This window comes from Solanum verrucosum, unplaced genomic scaffold, assembly GCF_900185275.1.
Source record: "Solanum verrucosum unplaced genomic scaffold, falcon-dt-bn FXZP01000258.1, whole genome shotgun sequence".
In the NCBI taxonomy this organism is placed as follows: Eukaryota; Viridiplantae; Streptophyta; class Magnoliopsida; order Solanales; family Solanaceae; genus Solanum; species Solanum verrucosum.
This window is the reverse complement of record NW_026019974.1, coordinates 181,998-203,175: the sequence shown is the minus strand read 5'-3', so window position 1 is coordinate 203,175 and position 21,178 is coordinate 181,998. Positions and strand designations below refer to the sequence as shown.

At 36.1% G+C, this 21,178-nt stretch overlaps 1 pseudogene; it reads left to right on the top strand.

Annotated features, from left to right (window-relative positions):
- The window catches only part of LOC125817298 (uncharacterized), a 28,195-nt pseudogene extending 7,718 nt beyond the window's left edge, over nt 1-20,477 (top strand).
- The last annotated feature ends 701 nt before the right edge of the window (nt 20,478-21,178 follow it).

Below are 21,178 nucleotides of genomic sequence, written 5' to 3'. Positions count from 1 at the left end.
GGTGATCCACTTGAAAGGTGGAGGTGTTTAGATATTATGTACATTGTGAGCATGGCCTTGAAGGCATAGTATGAGAAATTGAAGTGCTATCATGTTTTGAATGTGAATGTGTTATTATTGAAAGGCCTTTTCTCAATGTGACACTTATGAATGTTGATGATAGAATATGAAGGATTCTTCAATATAAAGTATACCTTGAATTGGTAGGGCTTATGCATCCTTTTCTTGTATAAATGATTATATTGTTGATTGTTGAATCCTTGGATCGATAGGCTAGTGGCACCCTTCAACACATGCTTATAATGAACCTTGGGGATCGGTAGGCTTACGACACCCTTCCATTAATGATGGTAATGAACCTTGGAATCTGTAGGCTTATGCCACCTTTCCATGAAGGTTAACGATGAGACTTGAACCCGTAGGTCTATGGCACCCTTTCAAGAGTAGTTAATGAGCTTTCCTAAATAAACCTTGAATCGATAGGCTTAAGGCACCCTTTCATGTGTTAATGAATGAATTGGAGTCGGTAGGCCAATGGCACCCCTCATATGTGATAATATCAAGGTAATGAAATATTCTATGGGAATGTAGGCTAAGAACCGAGTGGATTTGGTTAGATGGAAACTCCCCCTAAGTTAGGCATGAGTTTCAATGATCATCTACCTTATCTCATAAATTATGTGCCCGCATAGGTCTAGCTAGTGGATCTACCTAAGCTATATGAACCGATCTTCCTTAGGCAAGTAGACCACCTCTTTACGGTGTGGGGATTTATAACACCGGATTCCATGACAAGCTCTCATGGTCTATGTCGGTTAAATGCTTACTTCCCATCATGTGAGATTTCATTGTGAATTCTTGAAATGTTCTACAAAGTGTAGGTAGTAGTATGGGATTCTACCTATACATTGCACGAGTAGGCTTTGAGAGGGTCATAATGAGTTTCTCTAAATCTTAATGACTATGACATGAATGTCTTCTAAATGAGGTTATTAAAGAATGTTGGCTCTTAAATGCTTAATGTGATATGCATGTTATACTTGGGTTATATTATGAGTTTTTTTCCTTTGTCATGCCTTATGAAATGATATGTCTCTTATGAATGGATATTGTGCAAAGGTGAAAAGAAAGGAATAATGAGTTCACTTTTGGTGACCTTAATGTGGTGCCCTAGTGTGGATGGTGGTATGGGACGCTATCCATACATTGCACAAGGCATAGCATAAGGGTTGCTTGAGGTGAAGGTCCAAGGTAAAGGTAATGGTTTCCATGTGATATTGTTTAAGTGTGAAGTTATGACTTGTATGATGTTAATGCTTGTATATGATGACTTTTATGTTATTGTACATGATGCTTCTAAAAAGTGGCATAATGCATGGTTTCCAACCAAAATGTCCCCTTTATAAAGCATGTTTTGCATGGTCATCATACTTAGTACATTTATGTGTACTAACCCATATTCTTCATGTTTTTACTACAAGTGTAGGTTCCAGCAAGTGATTCCTCCTAGCTAGTTCGAAGTTTTTGATTGCTTTTCCTCCAAGACTTGGTATGTCCTAATAATTTAGGGACAAGACTTATGTTTCCTTATTTCATGTAATAGACATTTTAGTAGTTGTTTTTAAATTGGAAAGGGTTGTGTCCCTAGTATGTTTTATGATTATGTCTAAGTTGGCCATGTGAGATTTAGAGTTTCGTTGTATTTCAAGTTACTCTTTTAATAAAGTTTGTTATTTTGGATTTGAATAGGTTTTAATTCCGCACTATTTCTATATTGAATGCAATGAAATGCTATGAGGCTTTTCGGAGTCTTGTACGCCGTGTCGCATCGGGGGCCTAGACTCAGGTCGTGACAAACATGGTATCAGAGCACAAGATTTTGGAAATGGTTTTTAGGATGAAAGTCTCACACGTTTAGTAGATTCTTGTTCTTCGGTATGAGTCACGACACATCTATGAGCGAAAGGCTATAGGACGTTAGAAGTTATACTTCTTTCATATTATTGAAGTCGTGCCTTAGAGTTTAGTTTTGTAAGTGTTCTTTTCTAAACCCTTCTCTTGTGTTAATAGGATATGAATACAAGAGGGAGACTCACAAGGAGATTAGGAGAAAATAATGTGAATGAAGGAGTTCCTCCCCAAGGTCCTCAATCCAAGTTCCGGTAGAAGATTCGGATATGACCAATGAAGAGATAAGGTCGTCTTTCTTAATCTTTGCCCGAGCCATGGTGGCTCAAGCGACTAGAGATGTGGGGCCTAGGGTGAATGCTAATGAGGGTACTATGGCTTCTAAGTTGAGAGACTTTGTGAGGATGAATCCTCCAGTGTTTCTAGGTTCTAAGGTGGGAGAGGATCCCCAAGAATTTTTGGATGAGGTGTATAAGGTAGTGAGTGCTATGGGGGTGACTTCAAAAGAAAAGGCGGAGCTTGCCTCCTATCAACTGAAAGATGTTGCCCAAGTTTGGTTCACTCAATGGAAGGCCAATATGCCGGTGGGAGCGGATCCTATAGAATGGGAGGAGTTTAAGGAAGCTTTCCTTGGTAGGTACTTTCCGCATGAGAAGAGGGAGTGTAAGGTTGAGCAGTTTATCAACCTTAGGGAAGGTAATGCGAGTGTGCAAGAGTACTCCTTGAGGTTTACCCAATTTTCTAAGTATGCTCCATCCTTGGTGTCAAAACCTAAGGACGAAATGAGTAGGTTTGTGACCGGTGTATCCGACCTAGTCAAGAAAGAGTGCCATACGGCAATGCTCCATATTGACATGAATATTTCTAGTCTCATAGTGTATGCTCAATCCATTGAGGAGTCCAAACTTAAGAGGATTAATATGGATGTGAAGAGGGGTAGATCCGATGAGCAAGGTCAACCTAGGTTCAAGAAGAGGGCTCCAAACAAAGATTCTTCAAGTGCTCCTCAGGTTAACCAAGAGAAAGGTGGTTGATTTCAATTTTCTAAACCTACTTGCACCATTTGTGGCAAGAGGCACTATGGGAAATGCCTAGCCGGTACTAATGGGTGCTATCGTTGTGGGAAAAATGATCACAAGGTGAAAGATTATCCTACTCTTTCAGCTAGAGGAAGGGAGGCCAAGCAAGCTTCTAAATATGGTACGGTTCCTATCCCTCCAAATTATGGTTGTTTCTATGCTCTCCAAGCTAACAAGGACAAAGAAGCTAATCCAGAGAAAACACTGGTAAGTGATAGTCCTTTATAGTCATGAATATCTTGATAAGGTTCCTTTGTTGTTTTTCATGGTTGCCTTAGTTGGGTTTTCTCCTAAGTGGGGGATGGTATGATGAATAGTAGGTTGTGGTGAGTTTTGATATTCTTGTCAATTTCTTCTATTCCTATTCAAGCTTGAGACCAAGAGTTCCTAGTAGCTTGTTTCATGTTTTTGGAGTCTTATGTAAAAATGAGTTTCCATGGTCTCCTTATGTTATGCATGTTTTGATGAGTTTATGTTTACATGAGAAAATGAGATTTTTGATTTATGTGTTCCTCATGTTGATGTGCATCTATAATGAATTGCCTAAATACTTCATGAGTTGAATTGATGAGCATGCTTAAATGTAGTTTTGGGAAAGGTTGCATAATTTTTCCATTGATGTTATGATGAGCGTGATGTGAGTTGGAGAAGGAAGTTCCTCCAAAGAAATGAGAAATGTTGATGTTATTGTGTATAATGAGTTTGTAGGAGTAGTTCTTACCTTCTTGTATTGCATTAAGCTTATTGATGTGGAGTTGATGTTTCCTCATATAGAATATGCATTATATTGATATGACTTGATTGTTGGGCTGCTAGTCTTGAGTCATTTTTCCATTAAAAGTGTTGAAAGTATCATTCGAGGATGAATGTTTGTAAGTGGGGGATAATGTAACGACTCAAAAAATGATAGGTTAAACTACAACCTAAATGTGGGGTTAATGTCATGAGTTAAGGGCAATGGCTAAGGGTTTTGGGTGTAGGCCATGCTTTGGGAACCTAGGCTACCTAAAACTAGTCCTAGCTACTGCCTCCCTCGACCACGAGGGTCTTCACGACCCATGGTAGCCACCATGAGCCGTGGTGCCACCCGTGGTGGCAAAGAAGCATGCTCAAGTTTGGTGCCAAGCCAAGGCATCCGTTCACGAGCCACTTCAGGAATCGTGATCATGACCACGGGCCGTCGGAAGGCTCGTGGGGCTGCCCTAGCTTGGTGGGAGATGTTGCAAGTTGAGGGAGCTACTGTCCTAAAGTTCACGGGCACCACCACGAGCCGTGGTACCCTAGACAGTCCGTGAAAGTGAACTTGGAGTTCACTTAGGCTCAAAGGAGGCAAGGTAACTTTGCTTAGGTGTTGCCCCATGACCACGAGCTTTACCACAACCCGTGGGAGCTTCCGTGGACTTGCCTTGGCCTTGGAGGGCTTGGCAAGGATGAGAGGGACACTGCCTTAAGGACCACGGGAACCACCACGAGTCGTGGTGCCCCTCATGACCCGTTTAGTTGGGCGTGGTCCCTGACGGGTTGCCTCAAGTTGGTGGTTTTTGGTAATTTTGTTTTAATGTTTTATTAATTTTAAATGGTTTATATGATAAATATATATGGTTTTAAGTCTTTTAAATTAGTCATTCTCTCATTTTTCCAAAAGCAAATCCCAAAGTTCTCTTACTCTATATTTCTCTCTAACTCAAAAAAAGAAGAATAAGTGGGAGCTAGGGTTTTGGATTCAAGGTTTTCTTCGTCAAATTTATTGGGAAACCTTAGCAAAGGTATGGTGATCCTTCATCTAGGGTTATCTTTAACCCTAGAGCCAATTTCAAAGTAAACTTTTAAAGATTTTAAGTTCATGAAAATCTAGGGTTTTAGTCAATCTCAAGGGTTCTTTCACCCAATGGTTTTAAAAGGTTTCTACTGTCATATTATTGTTATATTGTTGTTGTATTGATGAATTAAGATAAAAATACTCCATGAACCCGTGATTTCTCTCTATTCCTGGTTTATGCCTTTATGAAGTGGGTTGCTTGATAATGCATGTATATGAATAGAACTTGTTTAAATGACTTTAGATTGTTGAAGTATGTCATTACCCATGCTTATTTTATAGTGTATTGTTGGTATATTGGTATGTGAGGTTTATGGACATAAGGGCAAGATATGAGAAGCTACTTGTTGATTTAGAATTGGTAACTTCATGTTGATCAAGAAGAAGTGGGAGCTAGGGTTTTGGATTAAAATGAGTTTTAATTCCACACTATTTCTATATCGAATGCAATGAAATTCTATGAGGCTTGTATGAGGTTTTTTAGAGTCTTGTACGCCGTGTCGCATCTGGGGTCTTGACTCAGGTCGTGACACAAGGTGTCTCACCTTGGGGTGCTCTGGTCTTGAGATTAGATGGGATTGTTGAGTTATCTATGGAATCGTGTCGATATTAGAGTTGTGTTTGATTAGATTCTTGTGTACATATAATGGGTTTCTGAATCTAAAGAGGAATTGAGAAAAAGAATTAAATTTGGGGTTAGAAAACGAAGAAGAAACAAGTTAGGCAAATCTAAGAACCAGGTCCGCGTAGCGGACCTGTTCCTCAGGATTGGAAATTTTTTGTCCGCGTCGCGGAGCGGTCACGGACTCTTTTGCCTCAAAATTTATTTTGCGACAGATTATTTAAATGCATCTCCGCATCGTGGACTAGCTTCCATATAGTGATTTCTTGATCGTTTCTCATGTTTAACTATCTAAAAACACTCCCAAACATCGTGAGATCTTTCCTATCACAAATCACAATCCTTGAATCCATAAATTCAAATTCAAGGAAAGTTAAGAGAAGTTCTTAAAAACTTCCAAAAGTCTTTTACAAATGTTTTAACTTTGTTTTAAGACCTGAGTTTTGAGTTGAGTAAAGAGTAAAGATTGAAGTTCATTTCTCCAAAAGAGTACATTGGGACTATGTATTCCCAAAGAGTAAAATGTTTTCACATTTAAACAATAAAGGAAACTGAGATTTCCAAAAGAACCTTTGAGTTAGTTTTCTATAAAGAATAAATGCTTTCACAATTAAGTAAGGGAGGAAACACTAATTTCCAAGAGATCCTCAAGCCTAGTTTTTGAGTAATTATCTCAAGTCAAAGAGTAAAGTTTTTAAACATATGAGCTAGTATATTTTGGGAGTATTATTGAGCACCGATATGGAGGAGAGTTCAGACAACTCCTAGCCCCCATATATTATGTAGCCACCGTGGGTAGAAATGGTCATACTTGTTAGATGATTCCTTAGTGATTTTTAGCAAAGTCTAGTAGATCCACTTAGTAGTCAGTTTCTATACCCTCTGCAAGGTATAGGACGACCCTGGCAGCATGAGACAGAACGTTGTAACATCACAATACCTCTTAAGTAATGGTTGTCAGTTAGAGAAACTCTTACGATAGTATTTTGTATTCGTATATACACATAAATAAATTGTATTTTTTTTATATACATTCCAGAGTTCATATTGTATCTTTGCATACATACAAAGTTATTATGGTATTTCTAAATACAAAGAGTTGTTATCCATGTTTTTAAAGCTTTTCTTTATACTGCTTTATATTGAAATGAGTTCAGTTGAGACCAGGTTTGTTCTTTCAGTTCCTTTCAAGCTTATGTCTTGTTTTAGTATACCCTCGCATGCTCGTACATTCAATGTACATATGCCATTTGGCCTGCATCTTTTAATGATGCAGATACAGGTAACTAAGATCAACATCCAACGCATCATTTATTCTAGTTGAGCTCTAGAGTTTGTTGGTGAGACTCCTTGCTTCTGGAGAATCTCTTTTTATTGCTTTTCAGCATTTTAGTTCATTAGGATGTCTTTTGATTCTTGTCCCGACATCCGTCTCCGTTTAAGAGATTTCATAGATAGACACTTAGTTAGTTCTCTTGTCACTATATTGTTATTGGCTTATGTTTTTAGACTTGAGATGCCATCTTGGCTAGTTTGAATGTTTCTTTTAAGACATTTTAAGTTAATTTCAAAAGTTCCTTATATGAGACTATTTCTTGTGTTTAAGTCTTCCAGTGAGTAGTAAGCAAGGCCAAGGGTTCGTTTGAGGCAGCAATGGTTCTCAAGTGCCAATCCCGCCCAGGGTGTAGGCTCAGGGTGTGACATTCACAACTTTTCATAAAAGTCACAACTCTTTATAAAAGTTGCAACTCTTCATTTTCCATTCACACCTTTTAAAACCCAACAATCCCCCGCATGAATGGGGAATGACTCCATGACAAAGAAACGGACAAGTATGTGTACTTTACAAGAAATAATTAATTGCATCTGGATAAGTATGTCTTTCCTTGGACTTTCCGTAGTGAACATATGTCGGATATACTTGGTCAATCGGTAGATGCGATATCTTTGAACCGTCGAGCTTTGGTGTATATCTATACAACCATATGTGACACAATTAACCCTTTACTGTTAATGGTTCTTATGGTTGTGTTCCTTTCAGCCATGAACACCTCCTGGTTTCATGAGTGTATAGAGAATTGGCTTTTGACAATAATTCTCTTTGAACCGGCTTACACTTCACACTCATATAGGTGATTTCTAACCATGTCATCGCGTAGATACACTATTTGGTCAATTCTGCCAAACTTAGCAAATCATTAAAAACTTTAAGCTTTATTAACTCATTAACAAGCCTTAATGTTTTAACCTCGTTCCTCAAAATTGTTTTCATCATGAGAATGAATTGAGTTGATTGACAATTTCGAACCGTAAGTCGCAATTTTGTTTTTCTCCTTGAATCAAGCTCTTGGAATCTCCAATCTACTAGATAGAGTTACCGCCATGATGAGTTGTCCTAAGCCGTAAACCAATTTCCTTAGATGATCTTTCAACTTTCTCTCTAGTTAGGCCTTTTTCTAAGTGCATCCGACACATTATCCTTTGACTTTACATAGTCAATTGTGATAATTCCACTAGAGAGTAGTTGTTTTCTAACGGTATTATGTCTATCTCTATATGATGAGACTTTCTGTGAGACATTATGCTCTATGCCCTACCTATTGCATCTTGACTATCAAAGTGTATGCATACTAATGCCAAAGGTTTGGACCAAAAAAGATTATCTATCAAGAAATTCTGGAGTCTTTCAACTTATTCACCGGCCTTATCTAGAGCACCTAGCTTAGAGATCATTGTAGATCTAGGGATACATGTGTTTTGGAAGATTTCCAAGATTAAATACATATCCACTCATGGATTTTACTTCATTTGATCCCGATGATCCAATTCACGTCACTATATCCTTTCAATATTGCTGGATATTGTTATAATGCAAGACATAGTTTTGAGTATGTTTTAAATACCCTAAAACTCTTTTCATTGCCATCCAATGAGTTTGATTGGGATTACTCGTGAACCGACTCAGTTTACTAAAAGCACATACTATATCTGATCACGTACAGTTCTTGATATACATCATACTTCCCAATACTCTAACACAATCCAATTGTGAGTCACTTTCGCCTTCACTCATTTGAAATGCAAAGCTCACATTTATTGGAGTCTTGACAATATTGAAATCCAAATATTTGAACTAGTCAAGTACCTTTTCGATGCAATAAGACCGTGACAATGCTAAACATTATGGAGTTCTAAGGATTCTTATACCTAAGATCGCATCAGCAACTCCAAGATCTTTCATATCAAACTTTCTTTCTAGCATACGTTAAGTAACATTTATGTCATTAGTGTCTCTACTGATGATAATATACAAACAAACAATGATCGTGTGATTTTAATGTAAACACATTTATCACTTCCATCATTCTTAAATCCATTTGCCAACATGGTTTGGTCAAATTTCTTATGTCATTATTTGGGTTCTTGTTTTAGTCCATAAAGTGACTTAACAAGTTCACACATTTTCTTTTCTTTATCAGGAACCACAAAACCCTCGGGTTGTTCCACGTAAATTTCTTCCTTCGATTCTCCATTTAAGAAAGTTGTTTTCACATTCATTTGATGAATTTGGAGGTCAAATACCGCAACTATTAATATTAACATCCGAATGGATGTAATTCTAGTTACTGACGAGTATATATCAACAAGATCAAGACCTTGTTTTTGTCTATAGCCTTTGACAAAAAGTGTTGCTTTATATTTGTCAACAGTTCCATCGACTTTCATTTTCCTTCTGAAGATTCACTTTGAACCCAAAGGTTTATTTTCTGGAAGAAGATCAATTAACTTCCAATATGGTTGCTCAAGGTTGCATCAATCTCACTATTGACACCATCTTTCCAGAAGGATATCTCTACAGAAGACACAAGAAATGTTACAAAATCATATTCGAAGGAAGTAGATGTCCTTTGACATTTACCACGCCTCTGAATCTCTTTATTAAGTACATTCTTTTTTTTTCTTTCCAAGGTCTTTTAGACCCTTTACTAGACTACTCAAGTCTGATTTTACAGTCCTCAACCATAGGTCCTATTTTAGTCCTTTTAGGAATAGGAACATGGACTTTGGCTAGACACCCCACACTTTGAAGTAATATAAGTAGATTTCCTTCCTTTTCATTTCTCATATTGAATAGATTGTGTCCTGAATAAACAAAATTGTTTTCTATTGTTTCGTCCTTACCATTCAGCAAATAGACATAGTAGTTTCTAATGCAATTGTCAATGAAAGTTATGAGATACTTTTTCCCACCACGAGATGGTGTTGACTTCATATCACAAATGTTAGTGTAAATCAATTCTAAGGGATTAGAATTCCTTTCAGCAGATTTATAAGAATGCTCAACATACTTAGATTCCACACAAACTTAACATTTTTATTTATTGCACTCAAAGTTAGATAAAACTTCTAAGTTGATCTGTTTTCCTTACAAGGTTTTGTAATTGACATACCCCAAGTGTTCATGTCACAAACAATTTGACTCAAGCAAGTAGGAACAAAAAAAAATATTGAGTTTGCAAAGCTCTCCGCGAGGTAGCTTTTTCTCAGAAATATTTTGTTCCTATTTCTTACAATTTTGTGTGATACAAACATTGTTTAGAGTCATCACCTTGTCAAATGTCCTTTTTGGAAGGGCCTTTCCATAACTTTCAATTTGATTGTTATAGAACTACCCATGAACAAAGTTTCATCGGGTCCAATAAAGGCAATATAGTCCAAATGCTTCTTTTACAAAACATGACGAATGACTATTCACCAATATTCATGTCTATACAAATAGTTATTTTTAATAGACATAACCTTTCATGAAAAGTCACAATATTTTAAGTGACACTTTTTCATAAAAGAACTCAATCATTTTGAACAAGTATACATATAATTTGGTAGTTTCATACTAGTTATATCATATACTAGTAAAAGAGAAACTTAACGACCACAATATCAAATATACTCCAAGAATTTTGTGGGTCTAACATAATACAAAAGTGTCATGGAATTTAATATCTTGTGCTCCAAATTTAAATTAGACACTAAGTCTAATTTTATCTTTGTCATAAGCATAGAACCCCCCACATTTTAAATATGATCTCAAAAATATTTTTCAACTATTTGAAAATAGTTTTTCCACATATTTTTTTCTCATGCGATCAAAGTGTCATTGGCAACATGAAACGTCTTTTAAAAATATTATTCTACAAAAGAATTATAGTGCTTCAATTCTCTTTGATAATCTTTACACAATGTAAAAGTTTATTCCATAGAGGCACAAAATCACAAACTATAACTCACTTGTATTTTTTCTCTATCACAAATAGACATACCACTTAGTATTTAGAATACTAAAATAAAGACAATTTTTTTGGACAATTTGTTTCTATATAACAGTGAAGTTTATAGAAAGTCAAAAGTATAACATTGACTTATTATGTGAAGTTTTCATATTTTTCAAACCAATAGCATAGTCTAATTTATCCAGAGTAGAAAACTACAAAAGTTTTTGGTCTACAAAAATAGGAAACAATGAAAATTCACATGGAGTACAAAACTACAAAAGTTGTTTTAGTCTCCAAATATAATTAAACATATTCTTAGATTATCACATAGATATGCTTTTCTTTTCAAATAGCCTTTCAACTATAACATTTTGACATACTATTTTATCAAACAAAAATGGGCATCTCTCATTCTGCAAACTAAAGAATTTTCAAGGTAACACTTTTTGCCAAGGAAAATTCATTCAAAATTCATATGGTTTGCAGATCTTTTGCCAAAGACATACATGATAGATATCAAAATTGTTAACTTTTAGAAATATTTTCCTCCTTAGATAAATAATAAGAAGGTTACCTGGTGTAGTTTTTACCCGAAATACCACCAATTCTTCTAGTACATTCTCACTTTAACCTTGCTAAACAAAGCACCGAATTCAAGAGAAGTAATGCATTAATCTTCTTCTTCCATGATCTGTTTCTCTCAATCAGTAGAATACAAGAAATATCAACAGTATAATAATTTCCTTAACCTTGTTGTTCATCTTGTAATACTAAGATACTTATAACAAAACTTTGAAGAACTTAGTAAGAAACAACAAAGTTTAGAGAGTTTTTTAAACTAGAAAATTAAAACTAGTAGAGAAAATAGAATCATAAATAAATTAGAAACAATATAAAAATATTTTTCTCAAAGAAAGAAAATTGAGCCCACTGAATGCAGTGTCCCCTTAAGGAAATTAGTCCCCTAAAGTACCCGAGGTTAATGCAATATATCCTCCCAGGATAGAACGATCTTACTAATCGGTGTATCAGTACCTAAACCCACAGTGTCAACAAACTATTCAATGACAGTAAAGTACACTTAGAATACTAGATTTAGTAGTAGTAGAAGAAGTCCAGAAAAATTCAATTTTCCTAAAATGAGAGGAAATCCCTCAATTTATAGAAAACAAAGAGTAGTGTGAAAAGGTTCTTATTGTGCCTTATCATGAGTCCACAATTTGAACTCATTTAGGGCTTCATTTTAATAGAATTAGTGTCCTCAAATGCATATTTTGTCTCAATAACTGATGTAAATCCTTAAGTTTCAGGTATTTCGAGTTTGAGGCAAAGTATGGACACTGCTTGGCAAAAAGGAACAAAACGGCTGAAAAGACGAAGAAAAGAAGGCCTGAGGATCGCCTAGTGCATTTGGCGAGTCACCGAAAGGCCTTAACCTCGCCCAAAGTTCCAGTGTGCTGAGCCCTGAAAGAGAAGATCAAGTCGGCGATGAAAAGGAGCAGTCGGCATGTTGCCGAACAGTTTCGTGAAGCATTACTATATTGCCCAATGATTCAGAACGTGAAGATGCTGAAGGCAAGAGCTGAAAGGCGATGAAGCAGACAAAAGGGCGGATCGCCAAGTGCATCGGCGATCCCGACTAAATGCACCAAGTGATCCTTCGCAGCACATTTTTTGACAACTATAAATACTAGTTTGAATTTTTATTTTAGTATGAAATTTCATATACAACATTTTATTTTTCTAAGTTTCAAGTAGAGACACCTTGTTCTTAACTTTTGAAGATTGAAGACTTCCAATTCCAAGAAATTGGAAGTGGGTGTTGAAGATTCTTCAGCCTAGACTCGTTTAAAGTGAATATAAATCATACCCAGTTGATGTTACTTCGATTTGGTATCATTTTCTTCCTTTTCTCTATGTCTATCTAAAACCCCAATTCTTGGGGTGTGATTTTGTGAATATGAGTTAAATTTCCTATTGGGTATTGCTTATTGTTAGTCTATTTGTTGTTTAAATGTGATTTATTTTAGTAGTTGTGTTTGAACTTAATGGATTGTAGTTGCAAATACGATTTCATCTTAGTGTTTTTGGCTTGCTCCAGAGAGAGGTTTTAAAACTAAGACTACTAAATTGATAGCCGGTGATTATTGGGTCATCATGGGTTCAGCTCGAGAGAGTAAATCCTAGGCCTTTTCCAACACATTCAACTCGAGATAGTGAATGGGCAAAGGCAGAGGTTGTGCTTAAAAGCAGCAACTCGGTGTTTGAGAGAAACCGAATTGATTCGGGGTAAGTTACTCGAGAGAGAATTTACCCCACTAAAGTCTAGCCTAGTTACAAATGTTCAGCAACTGATTATCAATAGTATTTACCCGATTGTGTAGTTTGTCCCATATTCCTAACACATCCCAAGAATCCCGTCTCCCTATATTCACATCTTTTAATTTTTATTGTTTTAGTTGTTAATCGACTACAAACCCTCCTTGATAATTGACATTCGTGTCAACCCCTTAATTTATTATTTTTTACTCGATAATGTTTATAGCTATGATTGATTAGAACTTAATTTTACTTTTCTATTAATTCTCGAAACCACTCCCTGTGGGAACGATCCCAATCCTTGGTTGGGTTATATCACTACACGCAATCATTGGCACTTGAACCGAAGTAGTGTCCTGATACGTGAAGCAACCTTACCGGGAAGGTCACAATCTTTCGGAAATGTCACAACCTTTCATAAAAGTCACAACTTTTCATAACAGTCACAACTTTTCATAAAAGTCACAGCCTTTCATAAAAGTCGCAACTTTTCATAAAAGTCACAACTCTTCATATAAGTCGCAACTTTTCATAAAAGTCACAACTCATTATAAAAGTCGCAACTCTTTATTTTCCATTCACACCTTTTAAAACCCGACAAATATGATCTCACAATATTGTATTTTCTCCTCATGAGTCTGAATTTACAGTTTTAATAATGATCTTGTACTCTACCATTATATTGGTGCCATTAGAAAAATTAATTTCTCAAAATAAAGTGTTTGATATAATAAAATCAATTCACTTGTTGAAGCTTCATTTTTTTTACTTCAACCTCCCTAATAGAATTAGCAAAAAAGTAATTTTCTTTGTCATTCCAAAAAATAGCATCAAGTTTTCTCATTTGCATCAACAAAACTTTTAAGTATAACATAATACTTTTTCTCATAAAACAAGCCACCAAATTTTGTACCAAGTAAATTTACCTGATTTGCTTGTATATGCTATACTTTATACACAATATTATATAAAGTGCAATTAATCACATATCTCATATTTTTATTAGGCTATCAAACTTCTTTCTTTGTCACACTATTTTCACAATTGAATCAAATGGAGTTGCAAGACTCATACAACCCATAAGATCGTATTTCACAATTTTTCAACATTATGTGATATGACAAGAAAATTCTATCACATGTTTTATGGTGTTTATTCATTTCCAGAATGAAACTTATCTCACCCAAAACATTTCATGATAAATGACTACTCAACATGTTTTTCATAATTTATTTATAACTCCCATGTTAGCGCCAAAAATCATCTCATTATAGCCAAATAACAACATGTGATTTATTCCATAATAAATATAGGCACTTGTAATACCCTTCTTAGAAAGTAGAAAAATACTTTACCGTACAGCTCTTCTCTTCCATCTCTTGAAGAGAGTGATATTGAGCGGAATTATGTTGAGATCCCTATCATGATATCTACACTTTTTCACACCGTAACAAAAATATGAATCTCCTTAAAATTGTTTGTGTAATATACCACAAATACAAAATATTACAATTGAACATAAAATGACAAAAATGAATAAACAAATATTTAGGCTGAGGCGCGGATATCTCGCTTTCTTTAAGGAGATTCAAGCCCACTGCGGTATAATCTACACCGATCCATCAATATCACTGTTGACTTGTCCCCTCTAGAATAAAACAACCCAACAACGTGTACAACTCAAGCAACTCCGGATTAGTTGAAGAGTCCAAAGCTCCACAAAAGAACAACTTCCTTCGACATATAAATATTCTTTTTTGTATATAGTGAATATAGTTGAAAACTTAGAATATTATTCTTTGTCTAAACTCTCTCTTTAACTATTACACACTAAAATATTATTTCATAATTCTCATCTTTTTTTGACTAACACTCTATCTCATATTTCTTGGGATACTTCACAAAGGAAGAAACACCACTATTTATAGGTGAAGAAGTCTTCCATATAATCAATGGGTAGAATGAGGGGTAGTAATGTGGGTAGATAAATGTGATAGATGTTACATAAGTTACAAGACACTATTGGTCATATTAGTTACAAGAAACTAATGACCATGAGGGTTACAAGAACCAATAGACATCTTCTACCATAATTTATACCACTAACATATGTGAATGGTTAATTAAGCCTTTACTACTGTCTTTTAAAGCAAGCAAGGCATTATCCAGAATGGGATAAAGATCACCCTATTCATTTTGTTGGGCATTCAGCAGGAGCAAAAATTGTTCGAGTTTTGCAACAAATGCTAGTTGATAAGGTTAGTCTGCTTATAATCAATTAATGGATTTTGAGATTTGGAAGGAGTTTTGTTGTTAATTTTAAGCTTATTGTGATTGTAGGCATTTAAGGGTTATGAGAATACTTGCAAAAACTGGTCTTAAGCATCACAACATTGTCTGGAGCATTCAATGGGACTACAAGAACCTACCTTGATAGATGAATTAGGTTTCTGATGTTATTATTTTGTAGTCCACTTGTCTGCCCTAGATCAGTCTTACTTTCTGTAGTTCAAATATAGTTGATATCTCATTGGTTGTTCAATATATCAATTGTGTTAACAATAACAACAAACAAAGTGTAATTCCACAAATGAAATTGGGGAAGGTAGAATATACCTTACGCTTACCTTGGCTAAGGTAGGACTATTTTCGATAAATCCTCGACTCAAAGGATGATCCGAAGATGTAAGAGGAAGCAATAGCAATAAGCATAAATAACAATAAGATAGTACAATAATCAAGGCTAAATAAAGAACAAGTAACTAATACTACAGGAATGGGAAAGCAATATACCTCTTCCACTCCTCAAGCCCACTATAACCATCTTCTCGCACTTTCTTACGAGGAGATTTAGACAGTTACTATTCATATGTTTGAACCATCTAATTGCCATAGATATGATCTTATCCTCCTTGGGGGCCACTCCCATCTTGGCTCGAATATTTTCAATCCTAATTTTATCTCTTCTGGTATGCCACACATTCATCTTAACATCTGCATCTCTCCAACTCTCATCTTTTGGACATGGAGTTTTTGACTGGTCAACACTCTACCTCAAGCCATCACATTTAAGAATATACCTTTAAGTCTTGACGACATATTATTATTACATTGAACACAGGATGCAAGCCTTCATTTTGTTAATCTCCTCATTATCTAGGATTAGTGTAACGACCCGAGAGCACCCCATAGTCGTTACATGCGTATTCGACCTCTTGGAGGTCTTATACAAGGCTTAGCATTCATTCATCGCATAGATCATATAAATCACTAAGAATTTAAAACTTTTATTCAATAAAACCATAAGACTTCAAGAGTCATCAACATTTGAAAACATCAATACGCAAGCGGAACCACTAAGTTTCTTTAGTTAATCTTAGAAAAGAACTTAAAATGTACTAAGGGACACGGCCCTTTACAAATTGAAATGAAACTTAAGTGTCTATTACAATGACTAAGAAACTTCTAAACATAGTCCTCGAATCTTGAGGACATACCAAAGACTTGGAAGAGTGAAGCAATCCAAGCAACTCCAAAGCACAGTCTCCTCCTAGTTACCACAACCTACACTTGTAGTAAAATAGAAGAAAGGGGTTAGTACAACACACGTACTAAGCAATACCTTTGTGCAATGTATGGGCAACGTCCCATACCATTACCCACACTAAGGCACCACCTTAAGGTCACCCAAAGTGCACTTACCATGCATACCTCAACCTTCACCAATTAATCACATAAGACATATAACATATAAGCCAACAAGACACTTCATAAAACTAGAACATTCATCAAATGTCATCCCAAGGCTCACGTAAGTAAGACATGGTGAAGAAGCCCATACTACCTCTCCATACCACACCCAAATGATCCTTAAGGCTACACAAGACAAGCTCCATACACATCTCAACATAAATCGTTCTTTCAACTTAAATCATCACATACATTCAATTCAACATAAGCACTTACATTCACATCAGCATGCTCAAAGACCAACACTTTCATTAATTAGACCAAAAAGACTTATTTATTCATTATCATTACTAAGACACACCAAGATCTCCCTTAAATATCTACTTGTGCAATGTCTAGATGATGTCCCATTCCACCACCTATCCTAAGTAGTACACCCTTAAGAGACCCTAGTTCATTCATTCATTAATGTGGGGGAAGAGCCTTAACCGACATAGACCATGGAGCTTGACATGGAATCTCGGTAGTACCCTTACCGGATGAGGGATCCCCACTTGCCTAAGGTAGGGTCATTCTTTCAGCCTTTACGTGGTAGAGACCACTTGCTAGTCCTATGTGGGCACATAGTTAAGGGATAGAAGGATTGCTTCTAAGTACCCACATCTCAACTAACGAAGGGGCACCCATCTTAAGGGTTGCTACTAAATACTCACATCTCAACTAACGAAGGAGTATCCACCCATCTTCATATCCTCTCGGTGCTAGACATTACTCCCCCACGTAGTAGGACATTCATTTTATTTAGGGATAAGGATTGCTACTAAGTACTCTCATCTCAAATCACGAAGGAGCACCCATCCTAGCCCAACATTCATTCATTTAGGGATAAGGATTGCTACTAAGAACTCTCATCTCAACTCATGAAGGAGCACCCATCCTAGCCCAACATTCATTAAGGAAGCTCTTGGATTCAAAGATGAGAAAACCTTTCATCAAGGAACCCCATTCATTTAAAAGGAGTACTTTATGAGATTATCCTTACAATAGACCCAACTTTCATTCATTAGCATTAACTCCTATTCTTTTCATTCATTCTTCACTAGGTCACCTTTAATGCTCTTAGACCATACACAATTCACATCATATCACATTACCTTCACATAATCAACATTACTCAACACAATAATCATCCAACTTTGCCTAAAAGGCCATGATCACAACATGCTTATAAATTAAACACCCCCCACTTTCAAAGGGATCAAACCTCACAATTCTAACATCTACTATATATATATATATATATATAAAAAATACTAGAATCAATAATCTATTCACAACTTCATCATCATCATCATATGCCTTAGGTAACAATTACCCATTCAAGGCCAACATCCAATATAACACAATTGACCATCAATTCCTCATAATTCAATATAGAATAATACATAAATCAATAGCCCATAACAATCTACACATTAACATGACATTATTAGCTCATAATCAATAAACCCACTTTAGACCCAAAATTAGGGTTTCAAGATATGCAAGGGTTCATGGAGTTTTTTACCTTAAAACCATCAATATTAACATAAAATATCATTTGAAATACTTTCATGCAAGAACCCAAGCTTAGAATTGAAATTGGAGTTTTTAGTGTTTTTGAAAAACATTGAAATCTCTTTGATTTGGCTCTTTGATTGAAAGGAGAATAAAAGATAAAATCCCCATACCTTTATAATTAATTTCCTAGGAATTAGAAGAGAAATCAGTAGGAACCCATTCCCTAGCTTGAAGCTTCAAAGATATCTTCCATGGAGTTCTAGATAGAGATTATTTGAGACGGAAAGTTCAATTTAGATAATGAGGTCTAATTCTAGGTCTTGGGGTTTTATCCACTTAAAACACCCTAAAATAGGTAGAATAACCATTTATAATAATTTCCCAAAGTACCCAAACTACCCCTCACTTAGATGGACCTTTTTAAACAAGTCAAACTTGAGTTTTATTTTCGCAGATTTCGTCAGGAAAAAAGTCTACGACGCGGAGGTGTTCCCACAAGTATCTGGAAATTGAATTTCAAGGCAGAGGAGTCCGCGACATGTCTGCAACGCAGACCAAACATTTTTCCCTTGGTGAAGCTAGTCCACGACGCGGACATGCTCACTCCATGCAGATTTTGCAGGCTGCCTTGGCAACTTATTTGGCCAAGGGTTGGAGTCCTCTTTGGGGCCCCTTAGGGTGGTCCCGGGGAGTCGTACCCGAACGTTTTGACCGTAAATACATTTATTAAGACACTAGGGTCACCTCCACTGATTTTAGACTCCAAACAACACATAAAAACATGAACAACATACTAGAACACACCAACATGTAAAAGACTAGTTTCCGAACGTCTTGGTCGTCCCTTGACGTTTGACTTCCAAACTCTCTAAAACTGACTAAAAAGGATATTCTTCATTATTTGAACAAGTTATTAATGCATAAAACCCATGTGAGGCTCTACTTTATCCTACTTCATTTTGAGGGGTGTCACAATTAGTGATCCCAGTTACTTGAAACTCCCTCTCTTGAGGATAACCTGTGTATCAAACCTCACATTCAGTCCACTTCATGAGTTACATCACTTGTGCTATTGGTGTCATTTTTTGGTTTTAGTAGGGACCTTAGAGACTTAGATAATATGATTAGACACCACTTTAGGTTTTGCTCAGTGGATTTAACTAGTAATTATCATATCAATATTAGATAACGATAATATGAAGGTTTTAGACTCTGTTTGGCTATGAAAACATTGTTGTCATCTGTTTGCAACCTTTATTTTAAAGTTGTATGATTATTTTCCGAAAGCATGAATCTTTACTAAATTGACTGATTTCATTTACAATCTTGCAGATGGGAAGTCCTTAAGGCCTGTGTCTTTGCTTCAACTTTGCCGCATTGGAGTAATAATTTTTTATTGGTTCGACATACCATGACTGAAGAACTATTATAACTTTGGGTTTGACCGCTTCAACATATCCTGGAGAAAAATTGGAATATGGGGTCTTATTGATTGCCTCTTAGGAAATGCTGGTCCATTTGCTCTAGGGGATTGGATACTTCCAGATCTTACCCTCCAGGGGTTGATCAAGTTGAACTGCCACTTGCATACATTTCCTAACACGTACTACTTCAGCTATGCTACCAAGCGTACCAGCAAAGTCATGGGTATAACAGTCCCTTCTGGCATACTAGGTATACATCCTCTTTTATTCATCAAAATCCTGCAAATGAGTCTATGGCGCCATCCTCCAGATGTCCCTCCCCATACTATAAAGACTGAATGTGTGCTGAAAAGAGTATTTTTATTAATGAAGGTAGCAAGGTATTAAATAGAATTATAGGGAAAATAATAAGAATCCAAAATGAACTAAACTAAAGTAATCTAAATACATAATAACTGTTGAACTAGTAATGCAATCCTAATATGACTAAACTACTGACTAATGTCCTAAAGTCAGATGCTCTAATACGCCCCCTCAAGTTAGGCGATAAGTCACCAAGCCTAACTTCAACAAATTAGACTCAAAAGCAGATTTAGGAAGTACCTTGGTTAGAGTGTCAGCTATTTGATCGGCCCCATGGACATGAACAACACGAACCCTTTTTATGTCAACATAGTGCCGAACAAAGTGAAAGTCCATGGCAGGATGCTTCACACGGCTATGGAGAACAAGATTCTTGCTTCAGAATATGGCTCCAAGATTGTCACAATAAATCGTGGGTAGCTGATGTACTGGAAAGCGCAGCTCTTTTAGGAGATTGGTGACCCATAAGGTTTCAGAAAGTGCATTAGATACAACCCTTGTCACTACCAAGTGGTACCCCCTAGACGTAACACAGCGTACTGACCCCAAAGGGGTCGCATACAAGACCTTAGCATAATAATTCACATAAAGTCATAAGAATAATGCTAAAAATTTTAAACTTTTACAATAGAAGTCCAACTTCAGTTTTCATAATAGAAATCATAGGAATCAAGACTGTCTCATACATCATCTAAAACATAAGAATACAAAGTTTTGGGACTTAGCCCTTCACATCAATAAAAGTCTCAATATAAGAGAAGTACAATAGGAACTAAGAAATGGAAATCCGTCCTCGAACTTGAGGACTCACCGCTACTTGGAGATAAGCAATCCAAGTCTTCTTCAAGAAAGAAGAGTGTATGTCACCTAGCCTGAACCTACACTTATAAAAATGTAGAGGAAGAAAGGGTTAGCACAAATATGTACTAAGTATGGAAACATGCATAAAATCCTTGAAATTTGATAAAAGGACATTTTAGTTGAAAAGTATGCATTTGTCAAGTTTAGAAAGCAACATGCATTTTCAATGTATAACACAAGCCATAATTACATTTATACTCATTACATAGTAAAGCCATTACCTTAGAAACCCCTCAAGAACACTTGTGCAATGTATGGTT